Consider the following 16,980-nt stretch of genomic DNA (forward strand, 5'->3'; position numbering starts at 1 on the left):
CATATAGTATGTACATTTTTGTCTGACTTCTTTCACTCATCATAATTATTTTGAGATTCTTCCACGCTATTGCATGTGTTAAAGATTACTCATTTTGTCATTAAGGGGTATTCTGTTGTCTGGATGTATCACAATTTCACTATCCATTATCTGTTGATATGCATTTGAGTTGTTTCCAGTTTGACAGTATTACAGATAAAGCTGCTATGAATATTTGTGGACAGTCTTTCTTTGGACATATGATTTAATTTGTTCATGTATAAACACCTGTAAGTGGAATGGCTAGAGTACACGATAGGTATATGTTTAACTTTTTAAAAACATCATCAAACTGTTTTTGCATATTATTATCCTTTTGTATTTCCACAAGCAGTGCACCAGGGTTTTCACTGATTCGAGTTCATGCACTGTCTTTTCTTTTATTCATTTATTTTTGAGACAGATGTCTGTCTGTCATCCAGGCTGGAGTACAGTGGTATAATCATGGCTCACTGCAGCCTCAACCTCCCAGGTCCAAGTGATCCTCCTACTTCAGTCTCCCGAGTAGTTGGGATCACAGGTGTGCACCACCACACCTAACTAGGAATCCCTGTCTCTAGGGATGGTCTTAAACTCCTGGGCTCAACAATCCTCCTGCCTCAGCTTTGAGTTTGCTGGGATTACAGGCATGATCTACTGTACCTAGCCGATTTTAGATACTGTAATAGGTCTAATCAGTGGAGTTGTATCTATTAATAATTGAGGCTTTACTTTCCAATTCTCTAATAATTAATAATGTGGAGCATCCTTTCCTTTTTTTAATTTCCCATCTGTGTATCTTCTTTGGTGAAATAGCTGTTCAAGTCATTTGCCTATTTTGTTTTATTGGATGCTTTAGTTTCTTATTTTTGAATTTTGATAGTTTTTTTATATATTCTAAATATAAGTCTTTTGTCAGAAACATGATTTGAAAAATCTCCTTTTCCAATCTGTGGCTTGTTTTCTTTCCTTTTTTTAAATTTTTTTTAAATTATACTTCAAGTTCTGGGATACATATGCAGAACGTGCAGGTTTGTTACCTAGGTATCCACGTGCCGTGGTGGCTTGCTGCACCCATCAACCCCTCATCTACATTAGGTATTTCTCCTAATGCTTTCCCTCCCTCGCCCCCCATCCCCCGACAGGCCCTACTGTGTGATGTTCCCCTCCCTGTGTCCATGTGTTCCCATTGTTCCTCTCCCACTTATGAGGGAGAACATGCCGTGTTTGGTTTTCTGTTTTTGTGTTACCTTGCTGAGAATGATGGTTTCCAGCTTCATCCATGTCCCTGCAAAGGACATGAACTCATCCTTTTTCATGGCTGCATAGTATTCCATGGTGTATATGTGCCACATTTTCTTTATCCAGTCTATCATTGATAGGCATCTGGGTTGGTTGCAAGTCCTTGCTATTGTGAACAGTGCCTCAACAAACCTACGTGTGCATGTGTCTTTACAGTAGAATGATTTATAATCCTTTGGGTATATACAGGGTAATGGAATTGCTGGGTCAAGTGGAATTTCTGGTTCTAGATCCTTGATAGTTTATGGTTTATTCTTTTTTTAATATATCATGTTCTTGGCATTGTACCTAATACATTTTGTCTAACCCTAGGTGCTATCGACTAAATTGTGTCTCTCCCCAAACCCCACCAAACTTATGTGCTGAAACTCTAACTTCAAATGTGACTGTATTTGCAGGTAATTAATGTTAAATGAGGTCATGCAGGTGGCATCCTGATCCAATAAAATTAGTGCCCTTATAAGAACAGTTACTGGCGTCCTCTCTGTTTCTCTCTACCAAAGGAATGCTTTTCCCTTTTCTTGCCTATTGCATTGACTAGAACCTCCATTACGATGTTGAATCAAGGTGTTAAGAGTGGAAGTCTTTGCCTTGTTCTTAATCTTTGGGGGAAACAAAATCAGTGTTTTACCACTAAACATGATGTTGTCCATAGGATTTTTAAAGGTGAAGATTTTTTAACCACAAAATAAATTTATTTAACAAATAAAGGCATATAGAGATTATATCTTTATTAGTGAACTTTGGTAGTTTATGTTTTGCAAGGACTTGTTTCTTTCATCTAAGAGGTCAAAATTAATGTTTCATAAGGTTTTCTTATTTTTCTTTTAATGTATGTAGAACCTAAAGAGATGTCACTTTTGTTATTCATTATATTGATATTTTGTGTCTTCTCTCTTTATTTCCTAATCAGTACAAATAGAGGTTTATATAAGTGTTATTAATCTTCTCAAAGGACCAGCATTTGGTTTTATTCATTTTTCTCTATTGCTTTTTTCTTTTCTTTTTTTTTTTGGTTTCATTGATTTATTTTTTATTTTGAGCTTACTTTAAGTTTTATTTTCTTTTCCTTTTCTAGTTTCTTAATTTAGAAGCTAAGGTCACTGATCTGTGATCTTTCCTCTTTTCTAGTGTGTTGCTCAGTGCTATAAACTTCCCTCTAAATTATGCTTTGGTAGCATCCCACAAATTTTTGTATCTTGTGTTGTCATTTTAATTGAATTCAATGTTTTTTCTATTTCCTTTTTGATTTTCTATTTGACCCAAGAGCAATTTAGGAGTGTATTCTTTGGTTTCTTAATATTTGAGAATTTTCCAAAGATCTTTCTGTTCATTTTAGTTTCAATGCTGTCAGAAAATATACTTTGTATGACTGCAATCCTTGTACACTTTTAAAAGTGTGTTTATTCCCAGCATATGATCTATTTGGTAAATATGTTCTAGGCCCCTTGAAAAAAAAATGTGTATTCTCTTGTTATTTGATGGAGTTTTCTGAAACTGTCATTAGGTTGATTAGTTGACTGTAGAAATATAGTCAACTTTATATAAATATAAAGTAGATTGGTTGACTGTGAAAGTGGATTGGTAGTACTATTAAAGTCTTCAATTTTATTCATTTTTTCCACTTATTCTACCAATAATTGATATATCTGAATAAAATTTGTGAACTTATCTATTTATTTTTACAGGTTTATTTATTTGTACTTTATATAGTTTGAAGCAGTTTCAATAGGTTCAAAAAATGTTTATAATGTTATATCTTCATAAATTGATCCTTATGTCATTATAAAACTATTCTTTAAATCTTTAGTCTTTTCTGGATTTTGTTTTTTCTGATATTAATATCATCATTTTCATTTTCTTCTGACTAATGTTAATGTTGAATTTTTTCCATTATTTTACTTTTAGCTTATTTGTGTTTTTATATTAAAAGTTGGCTTCACATAGGCAGAATATAGTTGAGTCTTGCTTTTTAAAATCTTACTTAATAGTCACTGCCTTTTAATTGGGGTATTTATAACATTTACATTTCATGTGGTTATTGCTATGGGAGGATTAAGTCTCCTGTTTTTTTATTTGTTTTCTACTTGTATAATCTATTCTTTGTTCTCTTTTTCTTTTTCTTTCTTTTTCTTTGTCTTTTTCTTTTGCCTTTTTTTGATTTTTGGTTTTTGCTTTCGAGACGGAGTCTCGCTTTGTTACCCAGGTTGGAGTGCAATGATGTGCACTTGGCTCACTGCAACCTCCACCTCCCAGGTTCAAGCGATTCTCCTGACTCAGCCTCCCAAGTAGCTGGGATTACAGGCATGCACCACCATGCCCGGCTAATTTTTTTTTTTTTTTTTTGAGATGGAGACGCCCAGGCTGGAGTGCAGTGACATGATCACAGCTCACCTCAAATTCTCAGGTTTAAGTAATCCTCCCACCTCAGCCTCCCAAGTAGCTTAAATTACGGGCACATGCCACCACCCAGCTAATTTTTGATCTTTTTGTTGAGATGGAGTCTTGTTATATAGCCCAGGCTAGTCTTGAACTCCTGACCTCAAACGGTCCTCCTGCCTCAGCTTCCCAAAGTTCTGGGATTACAGGTGTGAGCCACTATGCTCAGCCTGCCTTCTTTTAGATTGGATACTTCTTAATTCTTCAATTTTATTATCTTTGTTGACTAATTAGCTAAAATTCTTTGATGTTTTATTTTTGTGAATGCCCTACAGTGTATAGCATGGCTCTTCAGTTTATCACAGTCTAATTTCAAGTAATATTATGCTACTGCCTTTAAAATACAAGAACATTACAAGCGTCCTCTTTCTTGTTTCTTTGTACACTTTTTACTGTTGTTGCCATTTGTTTTACTTCTATATATGCTATCAATCATACAACACATTTTTATTTCTTCCTTGCTCAATTATATTTTAAAGACATTAAAATAATAGGAAAAATATTTTTAAATTTATCCTCAAAGTTACCATTTCTGTTGCTATTTGTGTGTGTGTGTGTGTATATGTGTGTGTGTGTGTGTGTGTAATACAGATCCAGAGTTTTGACTGGTATCATTTTCCTTTTGCTTAAAGTATTACCTTTAGCATTCACCAAATAGTAATAAAGTCTTACAGATTTTCTATGTCTGGAAGAAAACTTAATTTTGCCTTTGTTTTTGAAGTATAATTTTGCTGAATGTGGAATTCTAAAATGGAAGATTTTTATTAATTTGAAGACGTTGCTCCACTGTCTTCTCACTTGTATTGTTTCTAAGCAGAAATTTGTCATCATTCTTATCATAGATTCTTTGTAATTATATTTTTTTTCCTCCTATCACTTTTAAGATTTTCTCTTTATCAGTGGTTTCCAGCAACTTGAATGTGATGTGATTAGGGGTTGTTTGCTTAATGTTTCTCATAATTAGGATTTCTTACACTTCTTGAGTTTCTGTTTATAGTTTTTATCAAATTAGAAAAATTTTCTACTTTTATATTTCACATAGTTTTCCCCCACTCTCTTCTCCTTCATAAGAGACTCTGATTGTGTGTATATTAGCCTCTTTTAACTGTCCCACTGACTATTGATCCTTTATGCTTTCTTTTTCAGCTTTATCTCTGTGTTTTATTTTTGGCCATTGCTGTGTTTTCAAGTTCACCAAGATATACTGTCTTTTACACATCTTCTGTTGGTTACATTAAACATTCTACTATGCATGGTTGACTTTTCAAAGTCTAACATAATTGATACTTTTGCAATTCTTTCTAGACAACGCAATGGCCTGAAAACTTTATCACCTCCCCAACTAAATGACATTGCTATCATGTATTTGATTTCCACATACATTTTAATACTTATAAGGCATAACTATTATTTCAATCAGCCAATGTTGAATATATACTCCCATTGGCTCCCTTGTTTTCTCTCTGTTTCTTCCTTAATTTCTGACCTCACTCTAGAGTCAATTTCTACCTAATTAGAGAAAAATGTTTAGTATTTTCATTACTGCTGGTCAACAAATAATGAATTATTATCATTTTTGTCTCAAAATATGTTTCATTCGTAAAGGATAATTTCACTAGGTATAAAAGTCTGAATTATCAAGGTTTTTTTTTTCTTCAGCAATTTAAATATATTATTCTATCGTCTTCTGACTTTCTTTTCTATTGGGAAGTCAGTCATTAGCCCATTATTACTCCTTTAAAAGCAATATGCCTTTTTTCCCCCTTCTGGCTTCTGGTGGTAAGATTTTTTATAATGTACTTAAGTGTGGTTTTCTTTTCAGTCATACTGCTTGGAGTTCATAGGGCCTCTTGATTCATAACCTTTTTAATCTTTCTTTAGCTGCATCTTATCTTCTATTTAACCAAAATCTAACTTGTTATTAAAACCATATATACACATTTTCAATTACTTTATTTCAATTCTAGAATTTTCATGTGGGTTCTTGTTAGACTTTCTAGTCCTCTAATAAAGTTATTAATTATCTTTTATCTTCCTGAATATAGAACATAGGGGAGCTCCTTTGTTGTTTATGTTTGAATGTTCCAGTATCTGGGGATCCCATGGGTCTCTTTCTGTTATTGGATCTTTCTGCAGGTTTTCCTTCATATTGTCTTGCTTCCTCATGTTATGATTATTCTAGACAAAATTTAAGACCAAGATCTGTTTTATCTTCCTTCAGAAAGGTTCTATATTTCTTGAGTGTGCAAGATACCTGAAAGCATTAATACTGCAGGAAACCCTTACTCTAATATTAAGGGTTGCAATGGTAAGAAGCTGAGCTTTTCTAGTTGTAAGTCCTACTCTTTGTTTATTCGTATTCTTAGGACACAACTCTCAGAGTCTCAACTAAAGTAAGAGCGGTTCACTCATACCTATAGCTTGAGCGAGTCCTGCTAACCAATACCTGTTGCCTTAGCACTAAAAGATGGTCAAAAGCGCCACTAAATCTCTCCATACTTGGAAGGGAAGAGAAGAAAACATCAGGGTTAAAGGAAAGCCCCCAAATACTCTAGTTATTGCCCTAAACATCCATCCTCCTCAAGGTCCTGGTTTAGTAATTTATCTCTAATTTGTCATCTCTTCAGTATATTCAAATAGACTTTTTAGAATATTTTTCCAGCTAGTCTAATTTTTCTCAACCAGGGGGTTGGTTTGAGCTATTTAATGTATCATTTTCAAAAAAAAGCAGTAGCATTTTTTCACTTGCCTTCATTGTTTAAAGTAATTGCCATGGCAATGAGGACTAAGATTATTGGCGAACAAAGTTTGTGGCCGGTAGTGAACAATCATTGGCATATGGGGTCATTTATAATTTGAGTGTATGTTGTTTTCATTCTATCCAAGTGATTAAACCTTGAGATGTTTCTTACTTCATTGTTAATTTAAATAACGTAGATAAACCCAACCTCAAAGATTGGTCTCTCTGAACTCCCAGAATCGCTTCTCTGAAAGACTTATTTGGCCTTTAGCCAAAATACTTATATTGCAATTCAATTGTTTTATGTCTGTAAGTTCTCACTCCTTGAGTGGTTTGCAAGGCACTTTGGGGTTAAGAATATATCCTAAATTTCTTTATATCTTCTGAACCTTAAGGTAATCTCTCTCATTAAAATGATAGGTACTAAACAAAAAATTCACTGAATGAGGTTTGAATGCCTCCTATGCATTCAGGAAGAAGCCTACACTTATTTTGTTGGCATTGAAGAACTTCATGAGCATCCGCTGCCATATTCTCTAGCTCTATTACAGGCCTGCCTATCCAGTGTCTGACGTAAGAAGTCTCTCTCTAGTCCTGCTGAACTGCCATGCTCTCCCCTAACCCATGTCACTCTCACAGCTATACCTTTGTTGATGCTGTTCTCTCTGCTTGAAACGCCTTACTTTCTGTCCTGCCCTCTCTCTCCAGCACTTTCCATATCTGGCTTCTGCTAACTTGTACTTAGCCAAGAAAACTCAGTTTACACATCAACTCCTCTGGGAAGCCTTCCCTGATGTACTCAAGATTGGGGTAAATTCCTGTTCTAGGTGTTCCATCTTACTCACCCCATTACAGTCCTTTCAACACTGTATCATAGTCATCTCTTTAATTTGTATGTCTCCCACACTTAACTATTAGTTTCACAAGAGACTTATTAATTCATTGTTTATCTGATCATTGTTTTCCCAGCTCCTAGGTTCTCAATAAATGTTGACTAAGTGACTAAATAGAGGGGTAGAGGAAATGAATGAAAACAGGCTAAAATAAGCCAATTTTTGAAAATTAATCAAATAACAGATTATAAAAAATATGCAAATGAATTTTTGGAACATAGCATCAGACCTCAAGCAATTACAATAAAGAAATAAAAAAGGCATGCACATCAGGAAAAATCCCTAAAGAAGAGGAAAAAAAGCAAATACAATGTCAATCTTTGAAAGAAAGGAAAAGAAATATTGGTCAGCCTAAAACACAGTGCCAGGGAAGTTACGAAGATAAATCAACAAAATGATCAATTTGCAATCACCCAGAAGAACATAACAGACTGGGTAGCAACCAACATGGCTTTTAGAGGAACAAATCATGCCAGACCAATTTAATTTCCTTCTATGATAGAGTGACAGGCCTTGTAGATAAAAAGGATGCAATAGATGTAATCTCTCTAGACTTCTGTAAGCCTTTGATTCTGTCCTACCTGACATTCTCATCAACAAACTGGGGAGATCTAATCTAAACCACACAACTATTCAGGGGATGCACAGCCCACCATACAGAGGCATCCAGAGAGCACTTGTCAATGGCTTAGCATTTACCCAGGAGAACATTACTGGGAATAGCCTTGTCATGGAGCCTAGGATCATTTGACTCTTTTACAGCCAAATGAAAGGTTGAAGTATGAACAGAGGTGTGTACATAATAAAAGATATGTTTACACAGCAACATCTGCAAATGTATTTGAAGTTGGAGGAGTGTTTCTGCATAGAACTACTGGCATACAAGGAATGGATCAGTAAAGGAATATGTGCTTTAAGAGTGACTAATGTTCATACTGAAGAGATTGTTTTATCTAAAAATTGCAGCCCTAGGTCCATAATGGTACCCTGGGAAGCACTGTAACAACACCACCAGCCGCTCTGCCTATACTGTTTTCTTCAGTGAAGTCTCTGCTAATCAATACTCTGATATCTCCTTCTATCATGTTTGTTCTGCATCATGTGGATTGCTGTTCCATCTTCTGCCGTCCTCTTCCCAGCATCCTCTGCTGTCCAAATGATCATTTCAGCCTGATCTTCCCCCTTCCCATTCTATCTCACAGTATCTACCTTTGCCCGTAACATCTGCCCATCCATTCTTACCCATGTTTTCTTCCCCTGCTCAATATCCTGTAGGTACAGGTAGATGAGATAGAATGAATGGAAACTCAAGCTAATAAAGAAGTTAATAAAATTTAGAGATGAGATAGACCAGAGACCATCAGGGTTACCTAAGATTTTTTTTTTTTTAGATGGAGTCTCACTCTGTCACTCAGGCTGGAGTGCAGTGGCACAATCTCGGCTCACTGCAACCTCCGCCTCTCTGGTTCAAGTGATTCTCGTGCCTCAGCCTCCCAAGTAGCTGGGATTACCGGCATGCACCATCATGCCCAGCTAATTTTTGTAGTTTTAGTAGAGATGGGGTTTCACCATGTTGGCCAGGCTGGTCTCGAACTCCTGACCTCAGGTGATCCACCTGCCTCAGCCTCCCGAAATGCTGGGATTGCAGGCGTGAGCCAGTGCACCTGGCTGGGATTATTATTATTTTTTAAAATTAAAAAGTAAACTTTAATGTCAAAAATGCAAACTTGGGGAAGTCAGAAAGATCACACACAAGGCTGTCACTTCACACTTGGAGGGTTGCACAGCCATTACTTTCAATGGCAAAAACGGCAATTACTTTTGCACCAACCTAATACAAGAAGCATGATGCCAGCATCTGATTGGCTTTTGGGAGGGCCTCTGACTGCTTCTGCTCAGGGCAGAAAGTAGAAGGGGAGTGGGCATGTCCAGAGATGACATCTCAAGAGAGAGAAACAGAGGAAGCCAGAGTCTTTAACAACCTGCTCTCAAAAACTAATCCATTCTCAGGCAAGGGAGAACTCCTCCACGGGAGGGTACTAATTTATTCATGAGGATCCTGTCCCCATGACCCAGAAACCTCCATCTAGGCCCCACCTCCCAACACTGCCACATTGGGAAACAAATTTCAACATCAGTTTTGGCAGAGACACCACATCGAAGCTACAGTGCACAGTAAACTAAAGCAGTATTCAGCTGTTAGATGATACTGTTATTATCACTATTGTATAGAGATGACTTCCCTTTCAGGGTCATAAAAGGCCTCAGAGCAGCTGTACTACTGCGATTTTATGATTTTGTGCAACTGGTGGACTAAAGATTAAGCAAGGGCTGCTCTGCCCTCTGGGGAAAGAATCTTAACTCTAAAAGGGCCAATTAGATTAAACATCCTTTCTTGAAAGAATAAACTAACAACTAAATGGAATTTGTTTTTTGTAAAGAAAAGCAAGTTAGATTCTGCTTAAAATGAACTCAGAATCCACTTCCAGGTCTTTTTCTTCGGAGAAACCATTAAGCTAGACTCTGGAAGTAAATGTAACAGGTGGTAATAGTGTCTAGGAGGTAAAGTAGAGAACTGTGGTTTTATCGAGAAAATACAAGCCAGAAATAGTTCTAAAGCACTTCTTCATTCTAGACATCTAATCAATATTTCGGATGGCAGAATGGCAGAAAAAAATCCTTTCATATGTTCAATTTGTGTTGTGTATGTAGATTATAACAGGTGATCATAATACCTGTCATAGACTCACTGGTTTCTAAGTTGCGAAGTTCCATCCACATACTTTATCTCCTTGGATTCACACTATTTCTGAAAAAGTAAATAGAAGCAATATTATTCTCAATTCACAGAGGAGGAAAGTGGGATAAGAGATACAAAGTCACAGAACTGAATACTGGTTGAACTTGTACCTAAACCAAGTCCTTTGATTTGTAGAAGATGAGTATTTATTATAATTTTTATACAGCTCTTGGTATATTTTGAATACATACTCTCCATCAAGGTTGTGAGTATCGCTCTCATGAGGCTGTTTGCAAATTCTAAAAGTTCATTTGTAATGAATTGGATATTTATTTGTACTTAATAAAATCAATTTGAGGGTGTGGAAACAGTGGTTTCCTGCCATTCAATTAGATGACTCAACCAGCCCGTTGTTAGTGAAGTCTGAGCAAATGAGGTCTTGAGATGATGACAGGATGAGTCAAAGATGGAAGCTGAAAAGGTGTCTGCAAAGTCCAGGACCTGAAATTATCAGCTATGAATTAACGTGCTTTGGAGGAAGAGTTCCAGTTCATGTTGTAAATAGGGCGATGCTTTTATTCTAAATATATTTTAAGTGGTTCACTTGAATTCAATGAGGAAGCCAGGGCACAGAGAGTGATACGGTTTGGCTGCGTCCCCACCCAAATCTCATCTTGAATTATAACTCCCATAATCCCCACATGTCATGGGAGGGACCTGGCAGGAGGTAATTGAATCATGGGGACGGGTCTGTCCTATGCTGTTCTCATGATAGTGAATAAGTCTTATGAGATCTGATGGTTTTATAAAGCGCAGTTCTCCTGCACATGCCCTCTTGCCTGTGTCATGTAAGAGGTCCCTTTTCTCTTCCTTCACCTTCCACCATGATGGTGAGGTATCCCCAGCCTCGCAGTGGAACTGTGAGTTCATTTAACCTCTTTCCTTTGTAAATTACCCAGTCTTGGGCACATCTTTATTAGCAGCATGAGAACAGACTAATACAGGGAGGTTAAGTTGCCCATAGCCTCCCAGCTAGTAAATGGATGAACCAGGATTCCAGCCCTGGGTGAAGAACCCAGGCCCTTAAAATAGTTTTAACAATAATACCAACCTCACAAAGTTTCTAGCAACATCAAAATGAGTTGATAAATATAAAATGCCTAGCACTGTACCTGGCACATAGTAAGCATTTAATAAATATTTAAGAAATATTTTATTATTACTAATAATATTACAGTCTGCTGTCTCTCAAAATGTAGAATATGAAGCCAGTGACAAATGAAACCAACACAATCCATGTTCCAGAAAAATTTCATTAAAAGAGAATCAGGAACATTTACTAAAATGGGGGTTTGGCAAGGAAAACTAAACTTAGAATTGAGCACCAAAGAGTTTTAATGCTTGGAAGAAATGCATAGAAGATACTGGGGCATAAAATGAAAAAGAATGATTGTCCAGAAGAAAACTAAACTGACTACTGACTCGCACAGGAGGAAAACCAACATATCCAAGTTGGTGTGTGTGGTTGTATGCAGAAAGCAAAGCAACGCAGCACATTCCTGGTCCTTCTCTCCCCATCACTCTCCAGTATCCTCATCTTGTCTTCCGAGTTCCCAGGTATGACAGACAATCAGAAGGCCTTTGTTCTTTTTTGACCCTATTTGAATTTATTCATTTGTTTTCTGAGACAAGCTCTTGCTTGGGAACCGAGGCTGGAGTGAAGTGGCACAATCTTGCCTCACTGCAGCCTCCACCTCCTGAGCTCAAGCGATTCTCCCACCTCAGCCTCCCAAGAAGCTGGAACTACAGGCAAGTACCACCACGCCCAGCTAATTTTTGTATTTTTTGTAGAGACGGGGGTCTCACCATGTTGCCCAGGCTGGTCTCGAACTCCTAGGCTCAAGCAATCTGCCCGCCTCAGCCTCCTAAAGTGCTGGGATTACAAGTGTGAGCCACCGCATCTGGCTTTGACCTTGTTGTTGTTATTGTTATTATTATTATTAGAAGGAGTTTTGCTCTTGTTGCCAAGACTGGAGTGCAATGGCACAATCTCAGCTCACTGCAATCTCCGCCTCCCAGGTTCAAGTGATCCTTCTGACTCAGCCTCCCGAGTAGCTGGGATTACAGGCACCTGTTACCATGCCTGGTTAATTTTTTTTTTGTATTTTTAGTAGAGACGGGGTTTCACCATGTTGACCAGGCTGGTCTTGAACTCCTGACCTCAGATGATCCGCCCACCTTGGCCTCCCAAAGTGCAGGAATTACAGGCATGAGCCACCGTGCCTGGCTGGCCTTGACCCTATTATTAACAAAGAGGAAAAATCAAGCCATCCAGTGCAGAAAACCTACAGGATGAGCAGGAAGGTCAAATCAGCTGGGTCCCTGCTCAAGTTCCCACTGGCATATGTGAGCGTCAATGTATCCTTCCTGATGAATATCAGTTTTGTTTTCCTGGTTTGGACTTCCAGCAAGATGGAGGATAGGCGATCTCTCAGCCCAAGCATCACAGAGCAGAGAACTCCTGTTTGATATTTTGACCTTGCTTCATCCTCACAGATGGAATTGTGTCGACAGCAAGACTGGATGTGTGAGCTTGCAAACTGTGCAATCCCAGCAGACCCCTAGGCTCAGAGGACCCAACGCTTGATGTAGTGCTCTGCTATCACTGCCTTGAAATTCTTAATAATTTTATCTTTTTCTAATGTTTTATAAATCACATCCAATGAGACAATGAGGAATAGGCATAAGCAGCAAAAATACACAGAATGCATGTTTCCTCTGTTCCTTGTCGCCTTATTCACGTTGAACATCTGTGATGCCCCATGACCCACGGTGTGTAGGAATTCAGAGAGACTCGAGAGCACAAGATCAGTGGGTTGTGTTGTTAGAAGGTGCATGTTATCAAGAAGTGAAATTGAAATCCCAGCACTTTGGGAGGCCAAGGTGGGTGGATCACGAAGTCAGGAGATAGAGACCATCCTGGCCAACATGGTGAAACTCCATCTCTACCAAAAATACAAAAATTAGCCAGGTGTTGTGGCATGTGCCTGTAGTCTCAGCTTCTCGGGAAGCTGAGGCAGGAGAATCACTTGAACCCGGGAAGGGGAGGTTGCAGTGAGCCAAGATGGCGCCACCGCACTCCAGCCTGGGCGACAGAGTGAAAAAAAAAAAAAAAAGAAAATGATCAGTTAGTTCTGTGCAGTGCTTCCTCTGTTCTGGTAACAATAACTGCATATGCATACACGAGCTGCAAAACAGGCATTGTGTAATTTCAGTCGTTTTGCATACTAGTTAAATGCTCTTACAATTTCAAGGAAAACTAGTATTGTACAATATAAAAATGAGTGGTGAAATCCATACTGATAATCAACATTTTTAAATTTTCTTTACCAAGAATGGTATCAAACAGCAAATGCAAATAGAAAATACCATGACTCTCGAGACAGGGTGAGTTCCTGGAAGGAAAGAAAAACCTTTGTCTCTTTTTTCACATGGAGTCTTGCTGTGTCGCCCAGACTGGAGTGCAGGGGCGCGACCTTGGCTCACTGCAAGATCCGCTTCCCGGGTTCCTGCCATTCTCCTGCCTCAGCCTCCTGAGTAGCCGCGACTACAGGCACCTGTCACCACGCCCAGTTAGGTTTTTTTTTTGTATTTTTAGTAGAGACAGGGTTTCACCATGTTGGCCAGGATTCTCTTGATTGCCTGACCTTGTGATTCGCTTGCCTTGGCCTCCCAAAAAGCTTTGTCTTATAATGCCTTTCACAGCACTTTTCTCCTGCCTTTTTGAACAAGAGGCCCTGCATATTTATTTTGCTCTGGGTCTCCAAATCATGTGGCCATCCCTGGTTGGCACATTCTATGTGCCTATGAGCAATGTGTTTCTGAGGTACCCCTTTCTTGTTGGAGTTTATTCCCACGTGTCCTGGGTCACTGCTTGGCACAGGGGACTTGTGTTTGGGAAGCCAGGCCACTTATATTCCCACCGTGCTAGAGCCTCGGATCTATCACACCTGTTACCTCATTCCCTAGACATCCCTCACCTTGGCTGGGCTAAGTCCACTTCCTCTGTGTTCGCCAAGATCTCGGTGAGCTTCACTAAAAAGCACTCTTTATTCCATCTGGCTTTGTTCCTACATTTTCTCTTCCTCACTGGACTATTAAGTAGCTCTTGGATGATGAAGACAAGGAGCTGCATCCTTCATCTTATGTCCAGACTCTGAACACAGGCCTCTGCAGATGACAGTCACTCACAGACTAAATGACATCTCATCCTCCCAGTGCCCACCTCCTCCCACCCTTCACACACCTCCTTACACGTGTACTATAAATAAAATCCTTTTTCCTCTAGTCCCTAATTGTAGAAGATAGAACTCTTCGGTTGTCTTTTCATTATCCCATTGGACTATGCACAAGGGCAAATAATCTAATTCTACCTGACATGCCCTGGCAACTGACAAGCCTCTTCTTCCTTCTCATAGTGTTCTTCTTCTATGATGCCACCTATATCAAAGGGAAATGCAGCATATAAATGACAGCGTCAAGTTTTACAGACCTGAATCGGAGTCCCAGTTTGGCTTCTAACAAATGCCTCCAGCCAAACCATTCAAGGTATCTGAGCTTTAATGCCTTCATTTTATTAAATATGTGTAATAATAGTACCCTTGATGTGAAATATGCATGTCATTTTTGTAACATCTTCCATACAGTTTGTTGATTCATAGTACATAACTGACTTTATCATTGTTATCCCTGTCTTTGGGGAGGTTAATATATTTAGGTTCTACATTGGTGTTACATCCTCTGAATGAGTAGATTAGAAGCAACAAAGACCAGAGAAGGTTGTCAAACGCCAGCTCCTGAACCTGAGCCAAGGAAATCAGTGGGTCAAAGCACTATTATGATGCACCCTGCTTCTCGGATTGAGAAGAGTCCATGGATGAGCTGGACCCTGAAATAAATAAATACCACTGGTCTTTTATGAGAAGTAAGGGGTAGGTGTTCCAGGTTAGAAGGAAAGCATAAGCAAGAGTTTGCACATGACTGTGTTTATCCATCCCTAAGACAATCTATGCACAAGGGCAGGCAGTGGGCAAAGGGGGCAAAGGGATAGGTGACCCAGGAACATCTATTAAGTGCCAGCTTTGAGAGCACATGTTCAACTCCTATACTTTTGGAGTTGAACAAAATAGTCACTACTAACCCTTGGCCAGTGAATCCTGCTAACTGTGCATATATCAGTAGAGAATGTCCAGAGTATTTGCTTAGACTCTGTGGTCTGAATCTGAGCACAGGTCACTCACAGGTAGAGATTTCACCTCCTTTAGGGAAGGTTTCCTTTTTATAGATCAGGCCAAAAGCCACTTACTTAATTGCATCAAGGACTAATAAACATCAGCGTCCAGTGAGACCCTGATCTCCAGGCACTCACCTTCTCTTAGTAGAAAATAATAGTTTTCAGAAGGGCATTTTTAGGAGGGATCCTTTCTTCCTCAGTATTTAGTGGACACCAACTTTGAGAGCAGAAGGATAAGCAAGGCATCGTCCCTGCCCATAAGAAAACTCAACTCACAGTCTTTCATGTAGTATCAGAACAAGACACCAATTTTATTGACCAACTAGAGGGTGGACTTGTTAAACTCAACACTGGGACTTATGTTACCAAACTAAGCGCCGTTTGTATGTGTGCATGTGTGTGTATGCATGTGTGTATGCATGTGTGTATGCATGTGTGTATGCATGTGTATGTGCATGTGTGCATACATGTGTGTGTATGCATGTATGTGCACGCATGTGTGTGCGTGTGTGCGTGCATGTGTGTATGCATGCGTGTGTGCTTGTGTGGGTATGCATGTGTGTGTATGCATGTGTGTGTGCATGTGTGTGTGTTCATGTGTGTGTACGCATGTGTGTGTATGCATACATGTGCAGATGAGAACAGATGAGGGAAGAGTGATCAGAGGTTGGGTAGAGATGAAGTGATAATGACAGTTCAAAAATCAACCAGTGGCTGGTGGTGGCAATAGCTTCAAGGACTGAACGCAGAAGCAGAAACTATATTTAGGTTATGCCTTTTATTGTAGATGCTTTGCAAAAAAGCATAGATTTCCTTCATACATCACTGGCCTTTTTCTCTGGCTTTTCTCTTCCTTATCTGTAAGTAATCTTTGGAACAACAAATATTTAAGACCCATCTCAAAGTTTTTCCAAGATTGAGCTTTGATGTGATTGGCCTGCTACTTACAAACACAAGGAAGCTCCTTATTTCATCAGCCATTTATTTGATCTTCTTTCTTAGTCCTCTCCAGGACAGTACTCATAAGGAGACAGTATTCCTGAAGGCCCTTTATGGCCATATGAAGAGAAATTTCTCTGCAGACTCGGTTCTGCGTACACACATCGTTCCTAAAATGGAATGCCAGCAATGTTGCCTAAAGCAACCCGACACACACAACAATATGTGTATTCATTGGAACATTAAACAGTGGGACAATCCTACAGCACAGCCTTTCAATCTGTAGATTACAAGCCCGTAGAGCCTAGCATCACCCTCTACCCCCAGAAAATGCATTTTACTGCGCATTTTGTGGCAAAGCGTATGACAATTATCACCCAAATCCATAATTAGCAAGTGGTAGCACATAGGCAGATAGATCCACTTATGGTGACATCTCTGACAGATTGACATCCCCCCCCCACCCACTCACCTTCAAAAACCCCTGCAAGGCTCTTCATTTTAAATGTGACCACGCTCAAACACAATGCTGGCAAGCCTAGTCTCGTGTTCGTGGAGCGGGGAGGGGGTTATAAAAGCAACATGTTCACACAAGCATGCAGAGCCCATGCATAAA

The 16,980-nt window shown here is 39.0% G+C and overlaps 1 long non-coding RNA gene across 1 annotated transcript in view; it reads right to left on the minus strand.

Moving 5' to 3' along the window:
- Positions 1 to 9,111: 9,111 nt before the first annotated feature.
- The window catches only part of LOC103887286, a 35,697-nt gene continuing 27,828 nt past the window's right edge, over positions 9,112 to 16,980 (minus strand). The window contains exon 6 of the long non-coding RNA XR_001906164.3: positions 9,112 to 10,201. This is a non-coding gene — a long non-coding RNA (uncharacterized LOC103887286). The remainder of the gene's footprint in view (positions 10,202 to 16,980) is intronic.

This window comes from Papio anubis, chromosome 11 (genome assembly GCF_008728515.1).
Source record: "Papio anubis isolate 15944 chromosome 11, Panubis1.0, whole genome shotgun sequence".
Taxonomy (NCBI): domain Eukaryota; kingdom Metazoa; phylum Chordata; class Mammalia; order Primates; family Cercopithecidae; genus Papio; species Papio anubis.